The sequence below is a fragment of the Spermophilus citellus genome, assembly GCF_964194105.1.
Source record: "Spermophilus citellus genome assembly, chromosome: 14".
Taxonomy (NCBI): domain Eukaryota; kingdom Metazoa; phylum Chordata; class Mammalia; order Rodentia; family Sciuridae; genus Spermophilus; species Spermophilus citellus.
The window spans coordinates 68,866,833-68,887,724 of NC_138194.1; the positions used below are offsets into that span (position 1 = coordinate 68,866,833).

A 20,892-nucleotide genomic window follows, 5' to 3' on the forward strand; every position below is an offset into this window, starting at 1 on the left:
TGGACAATGACAGCAGTAAACCATTATAAACTGTCAACTGAATCCTGTATCTGAGAGTGATAGTGATTTTCTTAAACACCAAATATTATGTATATTACATATACATAATATTTTCTTGCATTTTTTAAATATGGATTTTTTTCTTCTTAATCAGGGATTGAACCCAGCGTGGTTTACCACTGAGCCACATCCCCAGCCTGTTTTTTATATGATATATATATTTTATATATAATGATCTTTTCTTTGGTCATTTTCTTTAACTGACTTCTCTGAAGCTATTGATGTGGAACCCTCCTAGAGCTTCCTGTCACCGTTTGCTAATAATGGGTAAAGCGCTATTCTGAGAATTAGTACATGTCACCTCCCATCATGCCCATTCCAGGTATTTCTGTCTTCTTAGGTATTTCTGTGACTATAGTGTCTGCTGTAGTTAACAGAGAAGTCACCCCAACAACATTCAATTTGTGTGTGTGTGTGTGTGTGTGTGTGTGTGTGTGTTGCTAGGGATTGAACTCAAGGGCCTTGTGCATGTGAGGCAAGCACTCTATCAACTGAGCTATATCCCCAACTCACCCACTCCAACAGCATTCAATAAAACAGTTTTCATAACATTTGTTGGATCAATAATTTTTTTCCCCACACTCACAAAATCTCCAAGCATAGCACTGTAATTAACTTTTGAGGAACTTTGCAAAATGTTTTCCACTATCAGTGATCCTTCAACACCTGCATTCTTAGCTATGGTTATTGCAAGAATTTTGAGTGTTCTTTTAGTAATTTCTATACCATTTTTTAAATCTTCATTAGCTGGAGTCAGGGAGTCCAAGCCTGGAAATCCCTGAAGCAGAGTACAACCCCCACCCAGAACAATGCCTTCTTCAAAAGCAGCTATGAATCACTGAGGGCATCTGCAAATCTGTCTTTCTTTTCATTCACTTCAGACAACTCTTGTCCCCACAATCTGCATCACAGCTAATCCATTTGAAGATTTTGCTAGTTGATCATTCATTTTTTCCCTTTCAAATTCACTAGGTGTGATTTCTAATTGCTGAGTGATTTCTTGAATTTCTTTCAATTTCAGCTTTGTCACCTTTTCCTTTCAAGAGCATGGCATCATCTTTGGTGACAATGACCTCTTCAACTCATTCCTAAGTCCTGAAGTTGAACATCTTCAATATCTTCTCCAAACACTGCACCAACAGTGGCAATAGCCACATCTTTAAGTTGGTTCTATTTTTACCCAAAACTGGAACTTTGTCGCAATTTGAAGACAAACTTTTAGCCTATTCAAAACATATATACTTAGAGCTTCAATATCTTCAGCAATTATGACCAAGGGTTTGCAGTGAGGATTGGTAATTTCAAGGGCAGGTACAGTGGCCTGGACATGAGAAATTTTCTTTTCACTCAATTAGAACATAGGCATCCTAGAATTCACACTTTATGATCTTTTGATATATTCATGCAATGGGGAGAAATATAGCCTTGATCCAACATCATGCCTCCTGCAATTTCGAATTCATCATTTAGTGTTTTTCCACTCCTAACTGTGATGACAGACTTTCTTCTGACCTTCTTTGATGCATCAGAAATGATATTGCCAATTTTTTGGTCTCCATTTGCAGAAATTGTGGCAATTTGAGCCATTTCTTTAGGGATTGTCACAGGTTTAGACAGCTTCTTCCCCGCCCTCCCTTTGGTGTGTATGTGGGTGGTATCAGGGATTGAACTCCCGGGCACTCAACCACTGAGCTACACCCCCAGCCTTTTTTTTTTTTTTTTTTTGTATTGTATTTGAGACAAGGTCTACTGAGTTGCTTAGGGCCTCACTGTTGCTGAGGCTGAATGGCTTTGAACTCGAGATCCTCCTGCCTCAGTCTCCCAAGCCTCTGGGATTATAGGTGTGCATCACTGCGCCTGGCTAAACTGCTTCTTAAATTCAGTAATGGCTACATCCATAGCTAGTCTCACACCTTTCTTGATCTCCACAGGATTAGCACATTGAAGCTTTCCTTGGCAAGAGAGTCTGCTAGTACAATCACAGTAGTGGTGCCATCCCCAGCCTTTTCATTGGTTACCAGCAACAAATTTAGTTACAACATTTTTGTATTTGTTCTTTAGTTAATTGACTTTGCAATAGTCACACCATCTTTTGTTACTTTGGGACCTCTCCAACTCTGCTCAATAATTGCTGTTCTTCCCTTTGGTTCCATTGTAATGACTACAATATTAGCTAAAAGTTCTACACCTTGAAGCATGAAGGCTCAGGAATCTGCACCAAATTTTATGCCTTTAGCATAAGCCTGAGCCCTGGACACTGGTGTCGTCTGACAATGGACTGTGGGTAGTCAAAGTATTTCTAAGGGGCATTGACATAATGCTCTCAGTGAGGCAGGCCATCAGGGGTGAGTGAGGGCTTACTTTTTATTTTTGAACAGCGTTTCACTGAGTTGCCCAAATTGACCTCCAATTTTTGATCCTCCTGCCTCAACCTCCTGAGCAGCTGGGATTACAGGCACATACCACATACATAGTTGCTTTTTTTTTCTTATTCCAAAAGTAAAGCATATTTATTGAAGAAACTTCAGAAAATTCAATTAAGAGAAAGAATGAAAACTACCTTTACTCCTTGTCTCAGAAATAATCACCGTGAAATCACACATATTCTTATTTTTGTATAATTTATGTATATGAAAATTTAAAACATAAAAATTCCAGTACTCGGAATGACTCAAACCACGTGAGCAGTAACCTTCATGGATTCTCTCTTCACAAGGCTTACTCCTAGTTGAGTGTTAGATGTCTTACCCGAGATCCGTTTGGATTTTGGGTTTGTTTGTCTTTTTGTTGTGTTGGGGTTTCTGATGGGGTGGTTCCTGTTGTCCCTAAGGCTGAAGGAAAGAACAGTGAGCGTAGGCTGAGATTCTTCCGTTGACCTGGCCCACATGGCCCATAGCTGGGTAATTGGGGATGTGATTCAAGTACAGTCATTCGTGCCCACAAAGATAGTTTCACCCAAACTGGAACCTAGTAGGGAGACTTGTATAGAAACTCAGCCCACTCACATAGCCTGATCCTACCGGGAACCGAACTGTGGGGCTTGCCAGTCAGCAGTGGAACAAGCTTATTTATTCAACATCTGCTTGCCTGGAGATGTACCTAGTAGAGATGCTGGCTGTCAGGGTGCAATGGCTACCAAGACAGCAAGATCCCACTTGGGGGTGGAAATTCTCCCTCCTCTCTGAAAAAGAGGACTGAAGAGTTGGTTCTGTAATGGGCAGCAGGAAGGAATTTCCAGAGGGAGGCTAGGAAAAAGTGGTGCAGAGCTTAGAATGTTCCAGGGAATGGAATAAGACCAGAGGGATTTCCAGGTAATGAACAGGAAACAGCAAAAGATGGGGTGGAATTCTCAGGGGGTTGAATGCATAGTGAACAAGGCCGATGTCATTCCACAGGGAGTGGAGAGACGCAGAGGGAGTTTAAGTTGAGTAGAGATGTTGGGCTGGATTTGGGCAACTCTGGCCTCCCTTTCACCCCTCTCCAAGGTACCCCTACAGTCCCCTTCCCCAACTTTCAGACCCTCTCCTCAGACCCTTAGATTTCTTTATTTTTATTTTTTTTTACTTGTTGTTAGACCTTTATTTTATTTATTTATTTATATATGGTGCTGAGAATTGAACCCAGTGCCTCACACATGCTAGGCAAGTGCTCTACCACTGAGTTACAACCCCAGCTCAGACCGCTAGAATTCTAAGGTAACTTTAAATCATAAAGGGTAAATGACAGAAGACAGCCTCAGGATGGTGTGCTGTAATAATAATCAAAACCTCCATCACCAGGGCCAATCATCTGACTATAGAATTATTGATGACGGCCAAGAGGTAGGAGAAAATCAGCCAGACAGACTTTAACCATGGATTGTTCTCTCAGTGGTCGCACCCACTTCACAAATGACCAGCTTGGTCTCAAAGGAAACTGAACAAGCACCTGGACGCTGTGTTCCATGAACACGGAGTTATTGCCACATAGAGGGACTCAACTATGGAAAGAAAGTATCCTTGGGTTCCCAGAGCCCACAGGTCACCCAGGCTCTTCTGGAAAGCAGACTGGAATGATTTCCTTTACTCTTATCACATTTTGGCATTGCCTCTTGTCCCTCATCTTATGACCAACTTCTGAGAGGGGCTAATGATTGGAGAAAGAGCCAGTAGTGTCCAGGTTATCCATAAATTGGACACCGAGTCTTGGTGTCATCAGAAGCGGTCTTTGTTTCATTTTCATGACAAATAGACCTAAACCTTGAATGGCTGAGCAGAAATGCATTGCATTGTCTCTGAGTCTCATCCTGTAGGGCTTCCAGTATTTTTTTTAACTCCCCTAAAATATATTTGTCTTCTCCAAATCTTTGAAATCTCATCAATGCAGCTACTATAATAAATCTTTTGAATTATGGAAATTTTAACGCAACAAAGCAATCACCTCTTGCCAAAAGGCAGTGTCAAATATTATCAAGTAAATCTCTGATAACCCAAGAAAGAAATTTCTATTCTTTCTATGCCTTTTCCCCACCAACACACCACCCACACCCTTTCCCTTTGGCCTCCCAGCCACCAACACACACATCACATTTCCCCCTAAACATCGCCTCAACTGGCACCGTGGGACTCCTGAAGGCCCATTTCCTGCAGGGCCAGCACTGTGATGTTCCATGATGTTCTGTTTGCTCTGTAAAAAGTTCAGTGTCACCCTCTGATGTTTGAAGTACCCCCTGCTATGGTACATGGGTAAACTTACCTGTCTCCGTCATCTCCTCCCGCCGCTGTTCTGTGGGCAGATGGGCGTCTCTTGTTGTGATTGCTCATTTCTGCCCTCATCTCCTTTCAGTGGTGGGGTTTCTTATTGTTCTAACTAACAAAAATAGCAACAATACTTGCCCGGAACTTAGGGTGAGTGAGGCCCTCTTCTAAGCACATTTGGAGATGTTGACGCACTGAACCCTCCCCACAAACATTGGAGGTTGATAAACCTGACTCACAAACAAGGAAATAGAGGCACTGAAAGTTTAGGTCACCCAGCCACCAAGAGGCAATATCTTGTAATCACCACCCCCCTCCAAATTTTACTTCTCTGAGTCTCATTTTCTTCTCTTCTATTTGGTCCCTATTTAATTGAATTCAACTGAGTTCAAACAACAATTACTACTTTGCTTCAAAAATGCTTTGTCAGGCACTTGGGATTCAAGGGTGAAGGAGTCGAAACCCCATAAGTAAGCACTTGGCAGACCAGAGTGGTTTGGGTGGGGAAGGAGGAGGCTGGATGAGGTGCCTGAGAACTTGGAAGGGCAAGTGAGAGCCGGGGGCGCCTCATCTGTGACATTTCAGTGGGTGTATGTGTTAGCACCTGGGAGTCCCCGGCCACTAGTTCCACTAGAATGTTATTATTTGGTTTCCTTCCTCTGTTTCTTTCTTTAGTTTTGGTAACTTCGATTTCTTTCCCCTTTGTCCCAGGAGAGCAGTTTTTGAACTTAGCTATGCATTAAAATCATCCTTTGTGGCATTAGCTGGCTGGTTTGCCTCTAGGCTATGGGTCAACCCATTTCTCCACTGGTTATTCAGAGGTGGCATATTAGTGAGTCTGGCTAATGGAATGGGGATGGAAGTAGCACCTGTCACCTCCAATCCTGGCCCATAAAAGTTCTCTCCAGTCCTTCTTCTTTGCCTCCCCTTTCCTAGCTGAATTCTAGCATTCAGTGGAGGATTCCAGGGGTATTCCAGCACTCACGCCAGTTTGAGAATCATGATCAACACTTCTGCTTTAAGCATGCTGCCTCCCAACCTTTGCAGGCCCACTGGGCTCGATGTTTCTTGGGTGGCTTACCAATGCACATTTTTTAATTCTTTCTCCTTAGGAGACATTTTGTTTGCTATTGGCTTTTTTTTTTTTTTTTTTTGTACCGGGGATTGAACTCAGGGGCACTTAACCACTGAGCCACATCCCCAACCCTTTTTTTGTGTGTGTGTTTAGTTTAGTTAGAGACAGGGTCTTACTGAGCTGCTTAAGGCTCTCTAAGTTGCTGAGGCTGGCTTTGAATTTGCAATCCTCCTGCCACAGGGATTACAGATGTGTGCCACCACACCCAACTGCTATTGGCTTTGTAAGCAGTTAAAAGCTGTGGTTGTCTGAGGGTCCTAACATGCACTGGAGCCACCCCTAAAAACATTTTCCTCTCCCTTGGATTCATATGGTACTATATAAAGGCAGACACTGAGAGTGATTTTGGTGACCTGTGAAATTTGCTATCCGTGAAAAAAAAATAGCTATTATTTTGAAAAAAAATACAATAAATATATAGGAATCTAGTAATACACGAGCATCTAATATGTGCCAAGCCTTGTGCAAAGGCCCTGAAATTGCAATAGCTCATTTAATCTTTGCAGCAGCTGTAGGTGGCAGACATTATTATTATTAGTCTATGATATGAATGAAGGACAGGCACAGAGATGTAAAGTTATTCACCCAGGGTCCCCCCTGAGGAGCAGCACAGCCAGGATTGAAAGGCCATATAACCACTTTGCAGAGAGGCTTTGGCCCTGGGCCCCTGGATCTACTACCTCCCTGTCACATGCACTCTCTTTCCTCTCACTCAGTGGTCTTTTTCCATCCAGACTGCTCTGCATGATTCCGCTCCTTTTGCCCACTGCTCACCACACTTTCTGTAATGAAAATTTAGTCAATTTGAACAAAGCCCCCGGACCTGATGATTCTGCCTAGTTTTCTCCAGTTTGAGATTCTTCATCACCATGGCAACCAGATTCTTGGCTGAAACCGGATCCCTGGAGGTAAGAAAATGCTGGAAGGAAGCAAAGTGTGGTAAAGACTCCTAGAGCTGGAACACGATTCCTTCCTGCAGCAGCCGCCATTGCCCTGCTCCTAGTCTGCCTCTCCCACCCTCATTCAAGACCTGTTTAGCCATTAATGCCCTCATGGGCCTACAGAAATGTTTGTTTGTCAGAAACTCCAAAGTAGGAAGAGAAAACTACACGACTGAAATTAAAGAAGGTTTGATTGAATGCCTACAAAAATGGCATGCTAATTTCATGCATAAATTGGAAATTCATAAAAAATTCATGACGCTTAAAAACAATAAGGCTTGCATTTCTTCCTTTGCAAAGATTTTTGTTTGCATACTGATGGTGGAAAAAGCGCAGCCCATTGTAAATTGAATGTATTCCTTGTAGGCGAATTATCTCAAAAGCAGAATTATAAAAGTCATTACCATTTTTTTTTTTTACAGCCCAAATACGAACAAATACTACTTGCTCACGTTGGCTAAATACTTACTACATGAGACTTGGATGTTTTTTTAATATGCTTGACATGATGTGAGGTGTAGCCTTTAAAAAGAATTCTGTAAAACACTTGGAATCAGTAAACTCAAGAAAGCTCAGTATGGGCAAGAAGCAGGGCTTGGATACAAGAGGTCAAGGGTGGGCTTTGAGAGGGCACCTCTCAGCCCTGAGCTGGGAGGCCCAAGAGGGAAGACAGCATTCTTGAATGAAATGGCAGCCTTTACCCAGGAGGGTATCTCAGGAGAGGGCGAGTGTCTGAACATGTCCAATGAATTCCAGCTGCCCAACTGGAAAGAAGCCAGGAAGGTCTGCTTCCCATTTTCCTTTCGCTGTAGGAGACGGTGAGGCCTTTATTTTTAAAGGGATGAATGGGTGGAGTAAGAGGGGCTGAAAACATCCAGTGTTCACTTTTTTGCCCTTCAGCGAGGTGAGAGTGTGACTTCCTTGTCATTCAGTGCTGGCCCAAGAGCTCACTGCACTCGGAGGCACGGCCAATTCACATCTATTTTCTTATCAAAGTCCTGGACTGGAAGGAGACCAAGCAGCAATCACCCCACATCGTCATCCCCACATTGGGGTCGGTGCAGGCAGGGCTCTGTGATAAAACTTGCCTATGGGAGTTCATCAGGGAGCCACCTGTCCTTGGTCACAGCCTGCTTCTCTTGATAAAGCATGAAAGGCACAAGGCCTCCCCCCCACCCCCGCCCCTTGGGGTCCCAAGACTGAATGTGCCACTGCAAGCCTCAGAATTTCATTTTCTCACGTGCATTGAGGATAATCTATGCCACTTGTTCCTGTCAGAAGTTGCCGTCTACAATGGGATAACAGATACAAGATGGTATTAAGAGATTTAAAGTGTTACAACTCGTCGCATGGTCCTCAGACCTGCAGCCTTCATCACAGAGAGCCTATCAGAAATACAGACCCACAGGCCCTGTCCCAGCCCTGCTGAATCAGAATCCACCTGTTACCAAGCTCCCAGGGGATTTGTATGAAAATGAAGGGTTCAGAAGCAATGAATTTAAAAACTGCACATCAGACCTTGAAAGGTATCATTAGCTAATGATTTGTTGAATGTCTGACTTCTCTGTTAGCTCCTGAGGTCAGGATCCAATGTGGCTTGTGTCCCATTGTTCCCACATTTTGACCCAGTGGCAGACAAACAATGGGCACTCCATTAATATGTGTTAACTTAATAAATCTTACATCCTGTGTGACTGACCCCAGAGGGTGGGAAGAATGGACAGGATACTAAACTTCTACCCCAGTGAGAAGTGCCCCCTGCATTTGGTACTTGTAAAAAAGCTTAGCCCTTCGATACAGAAGCTCTCAGACTTTAGGGTGTATCAGGATTCCCTGGAGGTCTTGTGAAAACATAGATTGTAGGGCCCCGCCCCCAGGGTTTTGGACTCAGGAGGGCTGGATCTGGATGAAGAATGTGTATTTCTAAGGAGTTCCAGATGCTGCTGGTCCACTAACCTCACCTGGAGAACACAGCCCCTACCTTGATGATGTCTGAATATGTGCCTTTATATTTTAAAGGCAGAATATGAGGCATTCACAGCGACAAAAAGCATTTTCAGATGAAGGGATTTGAATGCTATTTTGGGTCCTAGAGTGCTTTTCAGGTGGCTGTGCAGTCTGACATGGGGTGTAGATTGATGTACCAAGGGACCAGAGGACAGGAGGGTGCTGGTGGCCACAAGGGTATCTATCATTTGGGGCTCCAAGATAGGGTCGTACTTGAGAGTCACTCATATAAACTTTTAAATTTTCCTCCCCATTCCCAGACTCCTAAATCACCAGGGGCAGGCCTCAGGTGTCTGCACCTTGTGTTAATCAGACCAGCCCCCTCAGGTACTCAGCCCAAATAGTAACTATAATAAACCCATTTCCTCCATGTCAGGCCTGAGCTAAGTACTTCACACATGTTATCATATAAAACTGTCAAATAGCCTGTGAGGTTAGTTTTCTATTTCTGCAATAACAAAATACCAAAAACTTAAGGGCTTAAAATAACACAAATGGGGTAGTTTTCCTCATTTCCTTCTCAGAGGATTTGTCCCTGATATACAGAAATGCCTCTCCTCGGTCTATACCCAAAAGTCTTAAAATCAGCATACTACAGGGACCCAGCCACATCAATGTTTATAGCAGCACAATTCACAATAGCTAAACTGTGGAACCAAACTAGATACCCTTCAGTAGATGAATGCATAAAAAATGTGGCATATATACACAATGGAATATTATTCAGCAATAAAAGAGAATAAAATCATGGCATTTACAGGTAAATGGATGGCATTGGAGAAGATAATGCTAAGTGAAGTTAGCCAATCCCCAAAAAACAAATGCTGAATGTTTTCTCTGGTATAAGAAGGCTGATTCATAGTGGGGTGGCAGGGGGAGATTGGGAGGAATAAATGAACTCTAGATAGGGCAGAGGGGTGGGAGGGAAAGGGAGGGGACAGGGGATCAGCAAGGATGGTGGAATGTGATAGACATCATTATTCAACATACATGTATGAAGACACGAATTGGTGTCAACATATTTTATATACAACTGGAGACATGTAAAATTGTGCTGTATATGTATGATAAGAATTGTAATGCATTCTGCTGTCATTGTTTAAAAAAATCAATAAAAATAATAACACAAATGTATTCCTACAGTTTTGAATGTCAGAAGTCTGGCATTAGTCTCATTGGCCTAACTTCATGGTTCTGGCAGAACACCATTCCTCCCCTGTACACTGTATGTGTCTGCTTTGGAGCACTTTCTAGCTTCTAAAGGCTGCTCACCTTCCTTGGTTTATGGTTTCTTTCCTCCTCAAAGCCAGCAAGCAATGCTGCATTTCTCTGGGTCTGTCTTCAGTAGTCACATCTCTCTTCTGATTCCTCCTTCCACTGTTCAGTATGCTTTGATTTTATTGGGCCTACCTGGATGATTCAGAAGATTTCTTCTATTTTCAGATTGACTAATAAACAATCTTAATTCTATCTGCAACTTTAATTTCCCTTTGCCATGAAACCTACATATTTCTAGATTCCAGTGATTGGGATGTGGACATCATTGGGAGTCCACTATTCTACTTACCACAGTAAGAACTCCTATTTTCCACCATTTTTGGAGATAAGTATATTGAGATTCAGAGAGATTGGGCATTTTCATAAGGCCACAACAAGAACTGACTCTCTTTGCCTAGGTTTTCCACAGCAGAGCCTACCAGAAAAGCATAAAAGTGAACCCATTATTGGGGAGTGTGATCTCATGAGTGGGAGACATGGGGGCCAAAGCAAAGGAGATGGGGGAATTACAATTCAGGGTCCACCTGGCTATCTCCTGGGAGCAGACGGTGAGGTGAGAAAGGGAAGACTTTCAGGTAGCAGGTTGCCTCCATGTCCCAGATTGCACTTTCTGAAGCACCAAGAAGGTCTCTCACATTGTGATCTCAGAAGCCCCAGGTGCGGTACTGTCAGGTTGTACCTGTGTGAAGCTGGTTGGCTCCAGCTTGGTATTGGTCACTAACCCCACCTCACCCACCCCTGGGAAGGGACTAGAATAAGAGATAGCTGAGGTTGAGAGACCCTGAAGGTTGGTATACTAAACCCACAGAACTCTCCCTGACCCTGGACATCTGAGTTCAAACTGTGTGTCTTAGTCCCTTCACAACAGTTATGTGTACTCTCCTGTACTAAGGTAAGTGCCATTCATCTGGTAGCCCTGATCTCTTTGAGAGGGTCAGCTCTCTTCCTGGTGACACTCTTGAGAGCATGGTGGTATCTGAAAGTTCCTCATTCAAGCATGAGCCCTGAGCCTTTCTCTGAGACTGCTCCCCATCCTATCCCCCTGGATTTCCCCAACCCTGGGGTAGTAGTAGGGGATAGGGAGGACCTTCCCCTGAGTACTTTTCATGGTCCACACCTACAGCTTCATAATCAGGCCCAACCATACTGCAATGTGGTGGCAGTAATAAAAAGTCACAAAAAACACAAATTTCTGATTTTCTGGGCATTTCTCCAATTGTGTTGATAAGACTTTCATCACCGTGCTGAAAATTTGGAGAAGAAAATGTTTATTTGGGGGTTATGGTGCCAGAGGTGCAATCCATGGTCAGCAGATTCCAATGGTCTGGGTTTGAGGTGAAGCAGAACATCAGAGTGGAAGGGTGTAGTAGAGAAAGGCTGCTCAGCTCACAGAAGCCAGGAAACAGAGAGAAAGAAAGGGGCTGTAACTGATATACTTCAGCAATGTCCCCAGTGACCTATGTCCTTTAGTCATACCCTACCTGACTCTAGTTACCACCCACTAATCCAAATTATTAATCCAGCTAATGGATGAACTCACTGATTAGGTTAGAGCTCTCCTAATTTAATCACTTCATCTCTAAACATTCCTGAATTGTCTAATACATGAGCTTTTGGGAGACATTAAAGATCCAGACCCCTGTCCCCCAAAAGCTCATGTCCGTTTCATAGTGCAAAATGTATTTAGTTCATCTCCCAGGATCTCCAATAGACTCAGTATTTCCAGTATTTCTTAAAAGTCCAAGTCTAATGTCTCCTCTGAGACTCAAGGCAAATTCTTAGTTGTGAGCCTCTATAAGATTCAACAGTAAGTTATACACATCTAATTTACAAGGTCATATACATTCCCATTCCAAAAGAGTGGATTAGGGACATAAAAAGAAGGGCTGGAACCAAAGCAAGACTAATACCCACCTGTGCAAATATTAGGTCCTATAGCTCCATGTCTACCATCCAGGGTACATGGTGGTGAGATGTGGGCCTCAAAGAGCTTGAGCATCCTGGCCCCTCTGACCTTGCTGGCTATAACCCATGTGGCCTCTTTCTGCTTCCTGCTTGCAACTTTCCTCAACAGATGATCCACATTCCTGGCATCTCTTAATTCCAGAGGTCTCCATTATAGATTTGGCTTCCCTCTCAAAGGTTCACACATCACCCTCTCAGGGGCTGCCCACAGGGATACAGACCCTGCTACATTTTTCCTGGCCTCTCAGGTCTTCCTTTGAAATCTCAGTGGAAGTTTTCACAAGCACTTTATTCCAGCATCTTACATTCCTGCAGAACCAGCACAACTATATCAAGGTCTTCTGCCAGCTCAAACAGTAGCTGGGTCCCTTTGGACCATAGGTGTAGTGGCTTTAGCATGGCGAAACAAATCCTGGGGAATCAACCTCCTAGGAATCCTTGTGTGATACCTGGCTTCAAGATCTCTTAAAGGAGTTTTAACTTTTATACCCTTGAGCCTAAAATGGGTGTGACTCGGCTGATTTTTTGAGATGCCCTCAAGGCATCTTTCCTATTGTCTTAAGTAAACTACTTAACTTCTCTTTAGAGGCTATGATCTCTTTAGCAATCATACCTTCCTTGTCTCAAATTTTACATGTGCTTCTTTTCTGGCCAAATTACAATTTTTTATATCTTTCCTCTGTGTTTTTCTGATTCTCATAGTAAACCTGGCTAAAAGCTACTTAATTAATTGTGTGCTCATTGGCTTACCATTTGATGTCCTGCACAGTGCCCTCCCACCCCAGATTCGTGTTCACCTGGAACCTCAAACTATGAACTTTTTTTTTTTTTAAATAAGGTCTTTGTAGACTAATTAATTAAGATGAGGTCACACTGGATTAGGGTGGGCCTGAAATCTAATATTACTGGTGTACTTATAAAAAGAGGGAAATTTTGACACTTAAACAGGGGAGAAGGCCATGTGAAGACAGAGGCGAAGACAAGGGAGAGGAATGCCAAGGAATGTCAAGGTTGCTGGCAGCCACTAGAAGCTGAAAGAGGCAAGGAAGAATTCTCCCCTGGAGCCTTTGGAAGGAGTGTGATCCTGCTGTCACTTGATTTCAGCTTCTAGCTTCCAGAGTATGTGAAAATAAATTTCTGTTATTTTAAGCTATCGAGTTTAGTGGCCCTTTATTAGAACAGCCACAAGACTTTAAGATCCTTGAGGGCAGGGACCAGGATTTTTTTTCCACTATTGAATCTTGGAATCCAACAGAGTCTCTAATGCATAAATGGTCCTCAATATATTTTTGTTGAAGGAAGGTAACAAGGACCACATTGATCTGCTTGGAGGAGAGCAACAGCAAGAGAGTGAGACATTAAACTTGGCTCTTTCTTCCCAGTCTCACTCCCAGATGCTGAAATGGCTATTTTTGGTGAATGCAAATTGTGGCTGTGGCCAGTGTCTTTGGTCCAAGGCCACAAATGCACGCGCTGAGCCAGGATTATAGTCCCAAGAGTTTATTTTTAAAGTGGCCATGCCTGACCTTCAGGCTCAGAGGACTGTAGGCTCAGACTTTTCCAGTCAGGGTCACCGACTCTCACCCCAGAAAAGCCACATGTTCCAAAATGGAAGAGGCCCTCACCTTCCTCCTCTATAGCTAAGGAATATCTTCCCCTCCCATCTGGCGCCTACACATTGACCACTTTCTGGCGTGGTTTGGACACCCACAAATCACAAGCTGTTGCTCTTGGCTTGAAGCTCTACTTTCTTGAATTAAATTATAAGTTTGAGTGTGGTATGCAGCCCACGGGGTGCGGCGGCTGGGCCAGTGTGCTCTCCCACGAAGGCAGAGGGCTTTTTCTGACCCCTGGATCTTCCTGAGAAGGGACAGGACAACATTCTCCAGAACTGCTAGATCTCTGTTTAATTTCCCTTTAATTGAGCCACAAGACAGGAGCAGTCAGCTGGCCACTGGGGTGACATTGGTTGCCAAGGATCAGGATTCTCTTTGTCTCAGAGGCCTCCCTGGGTTCCACCTTCAAAACACTTCAGCCAGGATCCCAAAAACAATAAGGGAAAATAGTATCAACCCAATGGGACTCAAAGTAACTTTTTTTTTCATTTTCACAAATTATATTTTTCTTATTTATTCTTTGTGTCAATAAAGAATGACTTGACACCCTCTAAACACACACACACACACACACACACACACACACACACACACAAACACATATGTTACTGTTTGTCCCCAAGTTGGACTTCCTTGGAAGTCTGCTTACTCACCCTGCACCCACCATGAGAATTACTGCACCTGTCAACTCGTGGAAATAATGAGCTGAAGATGTCACAGGGCTGATTTGGAAAATACCAAGGAACCAAGCAGGCTTCCTGAAGTTCTCTAAGGGGGGGCGAGGAGGAGGGTGTATACCAAGCCACAGGTGCTAAGTACCTCTGATAATGGCCATTCCTGCTCTCCTTCCTCATTCCCACCTTCCCCATCCCTCTCCTTTCTCTTCTTGCGCTTATAGCCAAAGGGGCTCTCCGGCCAGATCCCTCTTCTCTCAGCCCCTTCTGCTGTATAAGACGTATGTGAATCTCCCGTACCTCCCTCATCTTCTCTTAATCAAGGTGATTTTGCCTTTGCCCAGCTTCTCTCTACATCACACCGTACAATCCAATAGCTGAGCCGGCTGAATGAATAAGATGCCCTTCCTCCCTAGGAAGCACCTGGCTTCCCCATCACAAGCAGAGATCTTTAGCAGCTAGAAATAACCATGCCTTTTGTTGACATACACAATCTCGGAAAGTTCTGGGTTGGCTTCTGTGCCTTCTCCCCACTTCCTGGTGATGCCAGAGAGCTAGAAAGCACGTGGTACACGGGGTGGGAGAAGGCCAGCACTTCAATTCTGGACTGAGGCTGGTTGATTGGATCTGGGCATGTATTTATTTTTCTCTTGGAGAGAGATACATAGTAATTGGCACAGGTATAGTAAAACTAAAGTATGTGAGCTGGAGATGGGGTGAGGGGGTGGTGCGGGTTGTGGCAGGTGTCCTTAAGCAAGTAAGAAACTTCATGGAAAATGAAGATTTTTCACGAGTCATTTAAAAAAAATTATAGAAACGTCATATTTCTACGATGCTCTGTGGGAAGTTGGTGAGAAGTGATCCCAGGATGCCACAGTGAGACTTGAGCTCCTGCATGATCCCAGGAGGACTGGTAGTGGACCTAGGTCTCTCTTCCTTGGAGTCCAGGATCAGAGGCATGAGGCCTTCTGGGGCCTCAGCCACTCAGCAGTGGAGAGCTCTGTGGCCTCACAAGTTGGGACCTGTGTGTCCAATGTCTTCATGGCGTGGACTTGGCTAAGGTTGAAGGTGGGAGGCTAATCCAGAGGATGGAGCTTAACAGTGAAGATCCAGGTGGGAGGAAAGAAGGAAAGGCAGGCTGGAGGCTGGAGCCTGGTTCTAGGAATTGAGCTTCAGCTGGGCAAGACCTCAGGTAGTGCCTGCTGGGTTTGGAAGTAGCATCTAACCCTCCAAATGAAGGGTCTAGAAGAACATGGTATGATGTTGGATACTGCAAAGCTGGCTGAGATCCAGAAATAGACCTCAAGCTATGTTAGCAAGTTGATGCACAAGTTCAGCTGATCCACTGAGCTGATCCCTATGGTGGTGTCTAGAAAAGTATGATTTAGATGGTCTTATATACCCCAAGTCCAACTCCTCACCTTCTTCCGTCTCTACTTCCCTTCCTCCCTTCTTTTCCCAGATTCATTCACACTCTTGCCAAGCCATCTCTTAGACAATGAGACCACCACTGTAAACACAACTCCTAGTCTCATGGAGCTTATAGTAGACAAATAAAAAATAGTTAAATACAAAATGATATAATTATCGATAGTACAGCATTTAACAGCATTAAGAGGGAACCTAATCAGGTCTGGTGTGGGGAGGGCTCAGCAAGGCTTCCCAGAGATTTGACATCTAAGCTGAGATCTAAACGATAAGAAGTCTATCAGAAAAGAAGAAGAGTACAGGAGAGGAAGAAGATTCCAGATAGATGGCAGCACCTGTGTCAAGTCTCCAAGGCAGAAGTGGCATGTTCTGGAAACTCTCTGGAGAGAGGGAACCAAAGGGATGGGGTGGGAGACATGGTGGGCTGCAGCTACCAGTGCCTCTGAGTGGAGCAGAGTCTCTGGGTATAAATAATGATGATAATAGTGATAATAACAACTACCTTGTCTAAGGCACTGTCTAGGAGCTATATGTTTTATTTTTATTTTTTTGAGCTATGTGTTTTATATGCCTCTTGTTCAATCCTCATAACCCCGCTAAGGGATTAGTACAGTTATAATCCCATTTTACAGACAAGGGAAGCAAGAGAGAAATTCATGAGCACATCTAAGGCCACACACCAGCAAGTGAAGGAACTTAAACATGTTCTGTGGCCTGCCCAATTCCAAGGCCACGTTCTGATAACTTTGCCTACAGCCTTTGGCATCAGTGGATCTTGTTGAGAGGGGTTGAAGATGGTGTCTTTGATGTGTTAACTCTGAGCCCAGAGAAGGATGGGGAGGAGGAAGTGGGAGGGATAGGGCACAGGCGGCTCTGGCAGTGGAAGAGCTTTTGGGGAGAGCTTGGGCGGGGGAGGCAATGGGTATGCACCCAGTTCTTTCGTGTGAATGAATCACTGTTAAGTTGAAGATTAGTCAGAGGCCAGCGGTGTTGTTACGGAAGTAGTGGGCTGGTGTGTACTCAACCTGAAGCTGCGAGGGCCAAGTTCTTTCTGTCATGGTAACACTGTGAACAGGGAAGCCAAGTCAATATTTGACAGTGACTTTTGAATAGAAAAACATCTTTTCCTATGGTGCTTGCGGGTGGCTTTGATGATTGTGGAAGAAAGATACAACTCAGAGGATTTATGAAGACTTTGACCAGATATGCCCAAAGCCAGATGTCTAATTAGCAGAAGAAAACTAACTCCCATTTTGCAGACTATTCATACAGACACCAAGGGCTACCTGGAGAGTTCTGGGTAGGGAGTAACAAAACTGAAAAGCCATTTCCTGGAGAAGATTGTAAATGACCTGGGGAAGGAATTTATCACCAAGACAACTCAGGGACTTCGAGGCAGGTGTTTATGCTTGTGATTTGGAGAAAACTCTCAAGCTCCTTGAGTGTGGTAGAGTGTGGCTTTGGTAAGACAGACATCAAAATGTGAAAAACAAGAACCATTGTAGAATTTAGGAAAAGCAAAGTAACTGGCCCTCTTGGGGTACACCTTAACTTCAGCCTGGTGGTATGTTCCCCTATAATTTTCAGAGTGTCTGAATTTGTGTATGGGATCCTTCCCACACTTGACCTTAACATTAGTGGCCCAGGTTTAATTGCTATTCAAACACCAAGTGGTAGGACAGGGTGGAGCTTTTGACCTGGAAAGAACTTCCATTTATTGGACTACCAAGTTTCTGAGAGCATGTTAGTACCAGGCATTTCTTTAAGCTGGTTATATGTTATCTCTAATGGTCCTTGGAACAGTCCAACCCTTCCAGTTAAGATTAGGAAGTCACTTTGTTCAAGGTGCTCAGTTATTAGCAGCAATTTTTGTGGATGGCAAGAATTGGATCTCCTTCTTTCTTTGGGGAATCATCAGTTCAGCAAGGACTGGGTATAGAATGTTGTAGAAGAATCCTTTGAGTGAGTCTCACGTAGGTGGCGATTCTTCGGCATCAGCAGCTGGAGTCTGAGCTGGAAGAGGCAGTGTTGGCCTACAGCTTTCCTAGTGCAAATCCACTTCCTAGGTATCATCTCAGTCAAGGTCCTTACTCCCTCTTAGAACCTAGCTTTTCTTGACTGGTCACAGAAATAATTAGGCCTTCCTTACTGGGGTGTTGTGAAGATCACATGAAATAATAAATAAAATTGAGAGAAAAGTTTTAATTATATATAATTTTTGGCACATTGCAAAATTTCCAAAACATGTATCAAGAATGACATTAGAATTTTTTTAATTAAAAAAAAAGGAAACTTATATTTCTAAAGCTTTGGCTCCAATGCCTGGCACACAGCAAGCCAACATAAACCTTCAAAGATGAATAATCAGCGGGACACCCCTCTAAGACGCAGACTGTCCAACAGGTCTGGGGAACAGAGATGCTAGCCCACAGTGGCTTTATTTACCTGACAGTCTGCGGCTCTTCTTAGGAGACAAGTAGTGCTAAAGAAAGAGACTGAAGTTCTCAGTTTGACCAGAGGCACCTGATCAATTCTGGAGAGGACAGTTGTGTCTGAGCACAGCTCTGTGTCTGTCACATAGATTTGACCCCCAACTCCCTCAATCCACCCTGACCTAGTCCTCATGGATTTCAGCGTGAGTTCTGGGGAGAGAGTAACAGAACTAAAAACCATTTCCTACAATCTCTGCTAGACTTTGAGAACTTTAGGTGTCTAGCTAAGTTTACACAGAGGGGGACAAAAGGGACTTCTCCATTCCAGCTCCCCGGAGGTGTCCCCTGGGGTCTGGAAATCTGGGCACCAGGAACTGAGAAACAATTGGTGGTATCTTGGTGTAGCCTCCTGTACAACAGCTTTTATTCTAGAGAAAAAAGGAAAGGAGGAACCGAGTAGCGAGTGGGAGCTGAGGGCATTCCCTTACACACCTGGGGCATTTCCTGTAATGTCAGATGTGTTTAGGAGAAACTTGGAGATCTCAGGGTGTTGCTGCATGGCCATCAAGGCACAGCCAGCCTGGGGATTGGCAGGCAAGCGTGTGGCCTCCTGAGGAGGAGAGGCCTGCCCTTTGGGTTGGTGGGTGAGTGACTGTCTTGCGTACCTCTGTTGGATTTTCCCTGTGACCTTAACAACAGCCACATCAACAAGTTACCTTAAAAAAATGTTGTCCAGTCAATTGGGGAAATGTGATCAGGAAAAACAAAAGGTCCCTCTCCTCTTTCTTAGCTATACTATTTATTTTTCTTTCTTTCTGCAGAACTGAGAACTGAACCCAGGACTGTGCATGCTGGGCAAGCACTTGACCACTAAGTCACATCTCTAACCCTCAACTGTACTCTAAAATTTTTATTTTAAAAATTGTGATAAAATATCTGCAACATAAAATGTACCATTTTAATCATTTTTCAATGTACAGTTCAATAGTATTAACTGTGTTGATAAGGTTGTTCAACAATCAATGTGTTCTGTTTTTTCAAAACTTTTTATCACTCCAGATGGAATCTCTATACTATCAGACAGTAACTCCCATCCCCCTTTCACAACCACTACCAACCTTTAATCTACTTTCTGTCTCTATAAATTTGCCTATGTTGGATATTTCATGTAAGTGGATTCACACAATATTAGTTCTTTCTGTGTCTTTCTTATTTCATGTAGCATATTTTTTAAGAAATGTCATTTGTGGGCCTGGGGTTGTGATTCAGTGGTAGAGCGCTTGCCTAGCATGTGTGAGGCACTGAGTTCAATCCCCAGAACCACATAAAAATAAATAAATAAAACAAAGGTATTTCATTCATCTACAACTAAAAATTTTTTAAAATGATGTCATTTTTATTGTAGTATGTATAAGAACTTCATTCTTTTATGTCTGAATAATATTCCATTTTATTTATGTACTACACTTTTTTGGGGGGGGGAGTATTAGGGATTGACTCAGGGGCACTTGAACACCAAAATACATCCCCAGCCCTATTTTGTATTTTATTTAGAGACAGAGTCTCACCAAGTTGCTGGATGCCTTGTTTTTGCTGAGGCTGGCTTTGAACTCAGGATCCTCCTGCTCAGTCTCCCAAGCCACTGGAATTATAGGAGTGCGCCACTGTGCCCAGCCATACTGCCACTTATGAGTGCTTGGATGGCTTGGATTGTTTTCAGCTTTTCATTAATGTGAATAATGCTACAATAAACATTGGTGTGCAAATATCTGTTTGAATTCTATTTTCAATTTTGGGAGGCTTATATTGAGTAATGGAATTGCTGGGTACTGTGGTAATTGTATGTGTAACTTTTAGAGGAACTACGAAATTGTTTTCTACAGCAGCTGCACCATTTTACATTCTACCAGCAGTGTAGAAGGGTTCCAATTCCTCCATATTCTTGTCAATGCTTACTACATGCTTTTAAAAAAAATTATTATTGTAGCCATTCTAGTGAATTTGAAGTGGTATCTCATTGGGGTTTTGATTTTCATTTACCTAATCAATGATGTTGAGCCCTTTGAAAATCTTCTTGAAAGAAATGTTGATTTAATCCTTTCCCCAGTTCTGAAATGAACTGATAGTTGTTAATGAGTTATAGGGTTTCTATATATAGTTACAGGGTTTCTATATATAGTCTGAATATTAATTTATTTGTATTTACATTTTTTGATTCTTTTTAGCTATACATGATAGTAGAATCCATTTTGATATAATTAGACAAGCTTGGAATATATCTTGAATCTTATTCTAATTAGGACCCCAGTCTTGTGGATGTCCATGATAGTGAGATTTCCTGTGGTATATGCATATGTGTACTTATGAAATTGAGGTCAGTTCATCCCACTGTCTTTCCTTTTCCCATTCTCCCTCCCTTCCCTTCATTCCCCTTTGTCTAATCATTGAACTCTATCTCCCCCCACCCCTTATCATGGGTTGGCCTTGGCATATCAGAGAAAACATTCCACATTTGGATTTTGGAGGGGGGGGAAAGATTATGATGCTGATATTCCATAGGTTTTCCAGAAAAGAAGACTGTGGAAAATTCTCTGTGAAATTAGGACACACGAAGGTACCT

The 20,892-nt window shown here is 43.2% G+C and overlaps 1 pseudogene across 1 annotated transcript; it reads right to left on the reverse strand.

The window, feature by feature from the left end:
- Positions 1-347: 347 nt before the first annotated feature.
- On the reverse strand, positions 348-4,807 carry LOC308633503 (60 kDa heat shock protein, mitochondrial-like; annotated as a pseudogene). The gene is made up of 4 exons: positions 4,795-4,807; positions 1,913-2,338; positions 574-1,690; positions 348-463 (listed from the first exon to the last, which is right to left on the reverse strand). The product of its transcript is annotated as a 60 kDa heat shock protein, mitochondrial-like (transcript).
- Between the last annotated feature and the right edge of the window lie 16,085 nt (positions 4,808-20,892).